This window comes from Myotis lucifugus, unplaced genomic scaffold (assembly GCF_000147115.1).
Source record: "Myotis lucifugus unplaced genomic scaffold, Myoluc2.0 scaffold_2838, whole genome shotgun sequence".
Taxonomy (NCBI): domain Eukaryota; kingdom Metazoa; phylum Chordata; class Mammalia; order Chiroptera; family Vespertilionidae; genus Myotis; species Myotis lucifugus.
In genome coordinates, this window is record NW_005873886.1 from 10,378 (window position 1) to 19,205 (window position 8,828).

Consider the following 8,828-nt stretch of genomic DNA (forward strand, 5'->3'; position numbering starts at 1 on the left):
AAAGGTGTGGGCGGAGGTATCCGGCGAAGAAGGAACGAATGACACGGAGACAGCGTTCAGTTGATCAGCAGCCTAGCCAGGTTCTCTAGCCAGGTTCTAGCCAGGATCTCCAGCCAAGTTCTGTGTTCTATTGTCTTGTTACATCTGTATTTATACCAGTTGATTTTAATCCTATCAATTTCTATTCCAAAGGTTAGGGCCCAGCTCACGCCATTGGGCATGAGACAGATCCATGGCATTGGCCACCATGAGGCCTCCACTTCAGCGTGAACAGAAAGCCCAGGCAACAGCTGTGGGCAAATGGACTGTGAGCGTCAAGAAGGGGTGCAAACACATGAAGAACAGTATGCCATATACTATCATCCACAGAATTGTGCTTGTCAGATGCTGCATGGACTTTGAGTGCGCATTTTTATCTCCTCTGGTTTCAAAGAGGCAGCTTTATCTCCACTTGCCCCTGCAATTCTCTCTCTTTTTTTTCTTTAAATACATATTTTATTGATTTTTTTTTTTTTTTTTTTTTACAGAGAGGAAGGGAGAGAGATGGTCAGAAACATCCGTGAGAGAGAAACATCGGTTGGCTGCCTCCTGCACATCTCCCACCGGGGATGTGCCCGCAACCAAGGCACATGCCCTTGACCGGAATCGAACCCGTGACCCTTCAGTCCGCCGCCCGACCCTCTATCCACTGAGCCAAACCGGTTTCGGCTGGAATTCTCGTTTTGAGAACTGTTTTGTCCACCTCCTCCAGTTGCCTCTTCTGGGCAGCCAACTCTTCTGCATGCTTTGCACGGTATTCTTTCAGTGACACTTTAGCTGAGGGCACACTCTTGCTTGTTCTGCTTCTGGGAAATAAATGCATTTGGACTATCCTGCTTCAAGGAATGATCAGCTCCTGTAAGGGCTGCATTCTCACTAGTCCGATGACCCCGAGCAGGTTCTAGTTTGAAAGAAGGTTGGGAGGACAGCCAGCGCTCGCCCCGCAATATGGCCACACTGCTTACGTTGCTGGATGACTCTTCAGTGGTTGGAAGGGAAGGCACTGAACTTGTGGTAGACGAGGTTGGCGTGCTTCTTAAACCTGCAATAGTTGTGTCTGAAGAGCTTTGGGAAATCACATTGAGGACTGTCTGCTCCGAAGGTTTGCCTCTGCTCCTCAGTGTGCTGCTTTTGTTTTTGAGGCAGACCGGCACGCCCTCCAGTTCCAGAACGTTTGAGCCTCTTGACGGTTTCCTCCAGAATCCGTAGAAATTCATGTGTCAATTCATCTAAAAGTCCCAAGGTCACAGTGGCGTCAACATACTCCCACCAGTGCTTCCCCTCAGATGAGACTGGGATCTCCCAGTTGGACCACTTGCAAGCCAGATAAATGCAGACACAGGCCACTACTGGAGGTGTGTACTGCAGGCTAAATGTGGTCAAATGCAGGCTGTTGGTTGCCATGAGGTAAGAAGCCTGTGCTAAGTCCTTGCTTGCTCCAACAAGTTGCATGCACTTTAGCACATGTATATGTGGGTGATCAATTGTTAGTTCAGAGCCTAAAGTCTGCACAAGTAAGCTTTCTAATGTCAGCAGATCTTCAACTTGTTGCAGGTAAGCCTCACTCCTGGTATCAGGAAGTGACTCCTGCGGATGGAGACAAGCACGTGCTACCTTGATGACGTGCTCCGATTTTTGGGGCTGGTCCTCTACTTTAGCTGCTAGAAATAAGGCCGCTGGAGCCACAGTGTATCCATGGAACTGTGTGAAGGAGTGGGCCATGTAGAATCGCTGCATGTATACTATAGCAGTGTTGATAGTCAATTGTGAGACATAAAGACGTTGCCCCATGTCCTGGAGCAGATTGGCCGCTTGCTGGCGACAAGAAAGTTCTTTATCTGGGTCCAGCCCAAAGTAACGAGATGGGCTATTTTCCAGCTCTTCCCAAGTAAAATACCACTGTTTGTCGTTCTCTCTCTCTTCCTCCATAGTGCTCCAACCAGAAGGCAGCGGGCGAAGGCTGCAAGCGTTTCCCAGAGTCACTTAAGCGGCGACACACGTCCGGGCGCTGTATGTTGGGGTCTAGCCCCAGCAGGTGCAGGGGTTCCCGAAGGTGTGGGCGGAGGTATCGGGCGAAGAAGGAACGAATGACACGGAGACAGCGTTCAGCTGATCAGCAGCCTAGCTAGTGCTTTTCATTTTTCAAAGTGCTTTTGGTCGTTGTAGGTCTGTTGAACAATCAGACATGTCGATGCTCAATTAGGATAACAAGCTAAGTTGAAAGTAACAAGCCTTTATTCACTTATTTCAATAGAGGAAGCAAGAGGCAGGGGTGCCATCTCACCGTGTTCCATCTTCCGCCACAGTGTTGCATGAGATGAGGATAAAGGATGTGTGGTGTAGATGGAGGTTTGTCTTTCTACCAAGGAGTTTCTTGAAGAGCAGGAATCAACACTGTACATTTTGTAAAGTAACTCACCCATAAACATTTTATTTACTTACTACATTTTATTTTAATGGGCATTTCAAAAAGTTAATGCTGTCATTGGTAATTTTAAAACTGGTAAGTTCAGGGAGATGATACATAAAAAATACTTAAAGCTTGATATGTCTGTCAACACCCCTCAAAGTGTCTCTGCAATGACCTGTGGAAGTCACAGATGAATGTCGGTGAAAATATGATAACACAACACATCATATATGTGCAAGGGCAGGTACACTGATGCTTTTGTGGGGATGTGCTATGGTTATTGCAATCTCTGAAATTTAAGGACCTAAGAATATGGTATAGGTGTTAGAAGTAATCAAACTAAACCAATTGAGGAAGATAAAGATTCTTTTTCATTTTCATGTTGCCATGAATGATATATTTCTTCGAGGTACCACAGATCAATTTGACTTTCCCTGAAGATTTTTCTGTATTCTACTTAATTTAGAGGGTGGGTACTAAAATTATTTTGATTTCATCTTCATTGTGTTTTGGCTCCAATGTTTTAAATTTTAATTAGAATTTAAGTTGAACTTAATCTACTGAAGATTTTTGCAAATTTCTACTGCTGTTGTTAAGACAACTATTATGAACTTTTTCATTTGTCATATTTATTTTTAATTCAGTTTAGAACATACAAAATTCTCAATAAATGTTTTGATTATATTTGTTAATTTAAGGCATTTATTTTAGAAGGAGAAGCTCTAAGTTAACCTACAGTGAATCATAAGCACTCCTACTTATTTGAGAGGCACAGATCAATAATAGGCCCTGAAATGATGAATTTTAGATGCCATTTCCATATTAGCCCTCTTATTCTTTACTTGAATAAATGTAATTTAAAAATAAATCTGTCTCGAAGGAAAATGGAAGAACTACTATTGAACTTTCCCTTATCAGTTCACAAGCTCCTCAAGGTATTGTTCTTTAATATATTAAGAAGGGATATTAGTTTGTTCAAAAATAGTTCTTGGTAGATATGTTGGAAATTGATTAGTTTTCTTTCTTTTTATGTAAAGCATTTGGCAAAATTGATTAGGTTTCTTATCAAGATTTAGAGTCAGATTTTAAGCTGAAAAGATTTGAGAGTTTACCTAGTCCAATCTCTTCACTTCACAGGTGACTAAGTTAAAGGAATTCAAAATTGAATGATTAATTGGTAGCAGTTTGTTGTAATGCTTAGAACATTGTGTTTGGCAATACAAACCCAGGGTGTAGTAACATAATATCTTGTGAACTTGGTTTTTCTCACATATACTAGTGAATAAGAAGGTGGGAACTTTTTGCATTCATATATCTTTTGGCTTTAAAACCTATTAGACTTCAGAGCAAACACCTTATTACATTTTGTGGTTTTCAATGAATTTTCATATATGGCAATTAGAACCCCTTTGTATAATTGTGAGCTAACTTATTATTTCATAAATTCAACAGGCATTTAATAGGTACTTAACAATGAAAGGCATTATGTGAGATACTAAGAACAATCTATTGTACTTTAAAATCATATCAAATCATGTTTATCATATCATTGATATTCTTTTTTTTTAATTTAGCAGCAGGACCTCCCTTTATTCTATTGACAATTTATATAATGCCTGATTTTATATATGTGTGTGTATATATATATATATATATATATATATATATAATCTTAAAATATGAGGTTACTCTTCTGAGTTAACTATGGGATTCTTGACCAACTCTCCTGTTGTTCCTACAGATATCTTTGATTCATTTCTGAGAATCCTAAGGTTATTAGAATACATATAGTTTGAAAACCACTGTCAGAAGTTCTATTCATTGGTTTTATGAAGAAGAAATCTATGGCCCAAATCACAGATTTTACCATAGAAAAAGAGCAAGGACAAAATCCTTGTTCTCGTCATTGATTTCTGATCCTATACATAGAATATTAAATTATATCACTCTCTGATTACTTTATTATCTCAAGGTTTTTGACAATGGGACCAATTTTTGCATGTTATTGAAATAGTTGACTGTAGTTCTTGGGGTATTTTTTTTCAAAATCATGAAAGAATCTAGGTGAGTTCAATTTTATTTATAAAATAGACTTTCATAATATGCATTTGCTGTGCAATCTCTGCTTTGGTCTTAAACCTAAAAGATAAATAATTCCTTTCAAAATAGTCATGTCCTGCCCATTGCATATCTTTGCATATAGAGTTGAAAAGGTAACACATAGTGAATTTTAATGCAAATAATTTTCAACTGACTCCACTTTTATTGATAATGCAGCCACTTATCCTTGGGACACGTTCAGGACTAAAGTAATTCAATTCTATCATTGGAACAGAAGCCTTGCCACATGGCTTCTACACACTCTTCCCATTACACATTTTCCTCCCAAATAATATTCTAATGGCCCATATACTATACAGAGAAGAGAGCCTCTATAATAGTTATTGAGAGATGCTTATTCTCAATTTATACCGAACATTTTAAATTTGAAAGTAACCAAGCAATTTAAATTTTCATGAGACTCATGTGTAACTGAGTTCAGAAATAGCTGAGAAAAATGTACATTATAAGTAACCGCCTCCAACAAGCATTTATCTTCCCCTCTGAGGCAAAGCAGAAAGTTCAGGAAAGAAGTATTTTTCTTAAGAAATAAAAATATTGTAACTATTAAGTTTTTTTCTTTTTTAAACCACAAAGCAAAACAAAATAACACCCATTTTAAAATATAGAGTATAATATACGTGCAGAAAATTGAATAAAATGTAACATTACCACTCAGTGAATGGTCACAAAGAAAATATTTGTGGAACCACCATCAAGATCAAGACTTAGAAGTTTCCAGTATCTTTCAAAGCTTCCCTGTTTCATCCTTTCTAAATACAGAAAAGTAACCAACACATTTTTATGACTTTTATGGTAGTGCTGTCATTGCTTCCCCACAACCCCAAGCTTTTAGTTTGACACCATAAACCTGCATCTCTTCACATTACAGTTTAGTACAGTGTATAGTGTGTTATATAGTTTGGAGGATTCACAACCCTTAGACATTGCTGGTGGGAATGCAAAATGGTGCAGCCGTTTTGGAAAAGTTCAATAATTCCGTTATCATATGACTCAGCAATTCTACTCTTAGGTAATATACCTGAGAGAAGTAAAAATGTATGTCCACACAAATGTTTATAGCATTATTATTTGTAATGGCCCCAAAGTAGAAACAACCAGAGATGTATTACTTGATGATGAATAAACACAATTTGCTCTAACCCTATAATAGAATATTGTTCACCTATAAAAAATAATGAAGTAGTGACACATGCTACAACATGGATGAACTTTTACACATTATACTCAGTGAGAGAATCCAGGCACAAAAGACCACAAATCACATGCTTCCATAAATATGAAGTCTCCATAAGAGCCAAATCTCTAGAGATAGAAAGTTAGATGAATTATTTCTAGGGACTGAGAAGGTGTGAAGAGGGGTTGACTGCTAATAGCTATGGGCTTTCTTCCTGGGGTGATGAAAACATTTTAAAATAAGATAGTGTTGGTATTTCCATAACTTTATAAATATACTAAAAAATACTAAATTTTACACTTAAATGCTAGATTTTATGGTATGTGCATTATATCTTAATTTCAAAATAAGTAAAATTCTTCATTCTGTCACAGAAGTTTTTGTTTATTTTTTGACAGTACACATAAAGCACTATCAATAAAGATAAGGATTGGTAAAACTAAATTTCTTCTGTCCATCAAAACACAATAAGCCTTCTGTGAGGCCATCCTATTCTTTTATCTTACAATTAGTTTAATATACTCCAGTTTATTTCATTTAGTTACTGTTCTTCCTGTTAAACTGTGAACTTCTTGAAGTCAGTTTAAATTTTGCTCACCACTGTCTAAAACTGATGCTATGCACAGTCTTTGCTCCACAACTTTTGCTTGATTTACACTTTGCTGTTGGTTTTGTTTCTCCAAGTCTCTGTAAGAAGTAGTTAAAAGCTTGATGCTTGTGAAATAATAATTATTTTATTAATAATAACTAATATTTAATGAGAAATTATTATTTGTGAGATTTTTTAAAATATATTTTATTGATTTTTTACAGAGAAGAAGGGAGAGGGATAGAGAGTCAGAAACATCGATGAGAGAGATCGATCAGCTGCCTCCTGCACGCCCCCCACTCGGGATGTGCCCGCAACCAGGGTACATGCCCTTAACCGGAATCGAACCCGGGACCCTTGAGTCCACAGGCCGACGCTCTATCCACTGAGCCAAACCGGTTCGGCTATTTGTGAGATATTTTAAATGTTAATTCATTGGATAGTTATAACAGCTCTGAGCTTCTATTTCCATTATGTAGAGAGAGAAATGAAACGCAAACATCAAGTCACTTTTCCAAATTCACAAGGTCTGTAAGTGGCAGGGTTAAGATTTAAATCCAGGGAGTCTCATGCTCTGGTCTATTTTTTTAACTACTTTGCAAAAATGTGATAAAGTGGGCCCTAGCTGGTTTGGCTCAGTGGATAGAGTGTCGGCTTGCAGACTGAAGGGTCCTGGTTTCAATTCCCATCAAGGGCACATGCTGGGCTGCAGGCTTGATCCCCACTAGGTTGAGTGCAGGGAGCGTCGGCCTGTGGACTGAAGAGTCCCAGGTTCAGTTCCAGTCAAGGGCATGTACCTTGGTTGCGGGCACATCTCTAGTGGGAGGTGTGCAGGAGGCAGCTGATCGATGTTTCTCTCTCATTGATGTTTCTAACTCTCTATCCCTCTCCCTTCCTCTCTGTAAAAAAAATCAATAAACTGTACTTTTTAAAAATGAGACAACAAATCATTCAAACGGCTTTGCTGAACAAGAAAAACAAAGTGAGATACAATTTTATTTACAGCACAACTAAAAATATCATGGAAATTTTAAAACAACTAGTTAAGCACCGTATAAAGGAGTTTCTTATGAGGAAAGCATATTCTATAACTGCCTATTGTCTCATTTTGAGCTAGTTTTTCTCTCTCTCTCTCTCCTCTTCCCATCAGTGCTTGGGCAACTGGTTTATTGCCTAAGGATTGCATATGGCCAGTTTTAGATCACATGATAATTCCAAGGAACAAACTTATGTAACTTCTGCCCTTAAGCAAAGGTCATGAAGTGAGGTCTGGCCAACCACTGAATTTTATACAAGCTTCAATCATACCTGGGAGCTGAACCTTCCAGGATGGGAAGGCTACACAGTAGACGTCTTCATTTGTATTTTCATTTTTATATTTTCTAAGATAACCCACCACTGCATTATGTAGAGAATTATAGTAGTAATTTTTCAAGAATGGACGAAAATATATATCGGCATCAGCATAATATTATTGCACTCTTCTAAAAATGCATCCTAAAACACAGTTCTCTCCTATAACTTTTTAATACAAATACTATATTTTTGTTTCTGTTAGTGTGATTCACATCAAATAGTTTTGCCTACAGGTCTAGACGCTTCGTTCATAGTGGCTTTTATGCTAACATATGGGTGAAGCTGTTTTTTTCCCTCCAAAACAGAAATGGGGGTTATTTCAAGAGGAAAAGTTGTATGAAAGAAAGAAATATTATTTTAAAAAAGACAGGAAAACTAATTTTCTTATACTTCACATTTTAAATCCTTTACAAAAAATATATCTAGCTTAACAGTTTCAATGCACAAAAAAAGCAGAATTCCTTATTGGGATAACCAGGCACTACATTTTCTTGTACGTTTTATATCTGCTCATAACATAATGCCGCATCTCTCTTTTCAGCTGATGGCTGAAATCAATTATTTGAGATATGATGAGTGAAAAGACTAAATGAGAAAATGGTATGCACATATAGTTTAGTATGAGTCACATCTCACATTTTCAAATATAATGTGAAAGCTCAAAAAATTCTTCCTGATTAAGAATGCAAAGTTCAAAGAATATACTTGGGCTCATCTACCATGGAACCACAGAGGTCAGGGCTATAGGCAATCTCTTTTGAACTATTTGAAACTAAAAAGGAAGGAAAACCATAGAATTATATCTTTGTTGGCTTAGCTATCCATGCAAACTATTAGGATTTTGGAAATGGATTTTTTTTTTGTAAAAATGATGGCATCATCCATGCTGCATACCATTTATGAAGGAAAAGATCTCATGGAAGGGGTTTGTAAGAGTTGCTCAAGAAATAAAATGATATTCATGTTGGCCATTAAAGCTAAAATTTAGTGCAAACATCACTTGTAGGAAAAAGTTTTCAAAATTGTCTTAAATGATATAAACAGAACCCTCCCCCCTCACCTTTTTAACAGTGTGAACTGAAGCCAAGCTGCATATTCTTAATGTTAAAGTCTAAATGTAAGAATTGTCGAGGTGT

The 8,828-nt window shown here is 37.6% G+C and overlaps 1 pseudogene; it reads right to left on the bottom strand.

The window, feature by feature from the left end:
- Window positions 1-699: 699 nt before the first annotated feature.
- Window positions 700-1,968, bottom strand: LOC102430308 (annotated as a pseudogene).
- Window positions 1,969-8,828: the final 6,860 nt, after the last annotated feature.